Source organism: Rhagoletis pomonella, unplaced genomic scaffold (genome assembly GCF_013731165.1).
Source record: "Rhagoletis pomonella isolate Grant_MI unplaced genomic scaffold, Rhpom_1.0 Rhpom_scaffold_00016, whole genome shotgun sequence".
Taxonomy (NCBI): domain Eukaryota; kingdom Metazoa; phylum Arthropoda; class Insecta; order Diptera; family Tephritidae; genus Rhagoletis; species Rhagoletis pomonella.
Genome location: NW_023458570.1, coordinates 3,922,085 through 3,925,040, shown reverse-complemented (window position 1 = coordinate 3,925,040; position 2,956 = coordinate 3,922,085).

Here is a 2,956-nt window from a genome sequence, read left to right as displayed (position 1 = left end):
TAATTTTCAGAAATACGAAAACTGCGATATTTTAGTAACTGCTGAAGATTTTTCACTCAAAATTGATATTTACTCTAATTTTTAGACGAAAAATAAGAATATTACAAATTTTTGGAAAATGAGCATTGCCACGCCCATTTATGGTTACATGTGTATATCTTGGTAAGTGCTGCACCAATTTCTTCCAAACTTGGCACAGTTGTTAGCCTTAGTACAACATACCAAATCGCTGAAAATTTAAAAAACCGGACAATAACCATGCCCACATCCCATATAACGGTAATTTAGAGAAATACGAAATCTTCGATAAATCAGTCAATATTAAAGATAATATATTTTAATTGATGGTTGCAACAATTCTTTACCAAGATATACGTTTATGATAAAATTTTGGAAAATGGGCGTGGCACCGCCCACTTATGATCACATATATGTATCTCGGTAACCGTTCTACCAATTTGTACCAAACTCGGTATGGTTATTGTGCTTGCCACATAAAAGCAAAACGTTGAAAATTATTGAAATCGGACTAAAATTGAGGCCGCTTTTCATATAACGGTAAATTTCAGAAATGCTTGAAACTTCAATGTTTCGAAAAGGTGAAAAATGTGTAGTCGGAAAGGTGAAAATCATATATTTAATGTTCGGCTCCGCCCGAACTTAGACTTTCTTACTTGTTTTCAATATCGTTTCAACAACTATCGTGTCAAAGTTACGTGATGCATGTCCTGATCAAACAGTTGATATTTTCTCGAATATTTTTTCTAATTTTTTAAATTTTGATAAATTTTCCATAAAGTTTGAGACTTCAACTTACATGTTTTTTGTTATACAATTGACTATATGTGTTTGAAAAAATATATATAAATTAAGTACGGAAAGAAAAAATTTTCAAAACTTGTCAATACATTTTACTACTATTTTTGTGAACACAACTGTACAAACATTCGCAATACCTTTGATTTGGTTTAAACTAATGAATTGTTATATTGATAATGTTATATGTATTTAAACGCCTTTTAGTTATTTTTTGTTACATTAATGCCCTGTTATTTGATTGCTATATTGCACTATGTGACATAACTAAATTTGTTGGCCCGGTATTGAGTAAAACCACAGGTAAGTGATAGTTTTCGATGTCAATAATACTATGCCAATGGCTGTTTTCGAGTTTAGCTCAAATAACAAAGATATCCTTAATTGAATCCTTGCACACAATTTATTGTTTAATTAGGTTAAGTTCTTGAAAAACATACTTAGAATAATATTAACTTCAAATTCAGCGGGAAATTATACATTAGAATGCATATAAAAATGTCGCTAGTCGGACAATTTTTTCATTTCTGTAAACTTGCGATAAAACTTGTAGTCCTAGTGCAACGCTCAATACAAATGGGCGAAAGTGAAATGAGTTTTAAAAAAACAACGAAATACAATAAAATTAGCCTACAGCGCCATCCAGCGATAAGCAGATAATAAAATAACTTCAAAATTTAATTCCTCGCATCATAACCATGTATTTCATGCATGTATATGCATATATGTATGTATGTATATCCCTATGTGTATATACAGGTTGTCCCAGAAGTAACGTGCCAAACTTTAGGGCAAGGTAGGTGGGGGGGTGAGCTCCCTGATAAACAAAAAATTTTCAGGTAAAAGTGTCACCGTTTTTGAAATATTTATATTTTTTCGAATTTAAAAAAAATCGTGCCTTTCCATGTGTTTTCTTTAACTGCAACTACAAACCGGGCAATACTTAGTAAATTTTTTATGTAAAATACTTCCAGATAGTTGCGTCTCCATACTCAAATGCAATGTAGTTAAAATATATTAAGGAACCATGGACCTAGTTCCACTTCCTCTAAAACAGCTTCAACATCTACCGTTGCGGGACGTCCTGTTTCGCCGCCACGCCTTCCACGTATGCGACCTTAAAAAATTGAAAAATGATATTTAACAAGCAAGCAAACAAGAAAGGTGTAAAAATCACTTACCTTCATATATTTCTCTATGGGTCCGGGCGAATACTTCACGACCCGGATGTCGACGATTGGGGTATCGCTCTACATAGAGTCTTTGAGCAGCTCTGGCATTACAGCAAGCTTCCCCGTAAATTAGGTGAATATCCGCATATTTATGCGACGTATACTGCGTGTTCTCTGTCAATGTTCGAAGGGTCCAATTTCACAAAATCCACTTTCACTAATTCCGGTAAGTAACATAAAATAATGTCAGAAGCAAGTAATTATGTACCTTTGTACTATTTAGCATGTCATTTGACGGTAACAAGAGCAAATTCAATTTAAATCTATTAAATACATTCTAGCGTGTCTCAGTCCTTTACCCACAAAAGCGGCTATAACTTTTTTTTTCTATTCAAAACAGTAAGTGTGGCACCTTTCTGAAATCTTTATTAAATGAGCAATTTTTTTATGTAATGCAAAGTTATAGCTCAGTACATTTTTTTCACCCGAGAGAGTCAAAGTTGGGGAAGAAAATATCAAAAAGTTAAAAATCCAGAAATAGTCTTAATTTTATGATGGTTCCTTAATATATTTTAACTACATTACATTTGAGTATGGAGAGGCAACTATCTGGAAGTATTTTACATAAAAAATTTACTAAGTATTGCCCGGTTTGTAGTTGCAGTTAAAGAAAACACATGAAAAGGCACGATTTTTTTTAAATTCGAAAAAATTTAAATATTTCAAAAACGGTGACACTTTTACCTGAAAATTTTTTGGGAGCTCACCCCCCCACCTACCTTCCCCTAAAGTTTGGCACGTTACTTCTGAGACACCCTGTATATATATATATGTATATATGTATATATATATGTATATATGTTCACGCGTGTTATTTCAGCAAAAAATTATTAATTTAATTAGAGGCACCCTGTGTTTACTTGTTATTGTTAATGGTTGCATACATTTAGGCACATGCATAGTAAGAG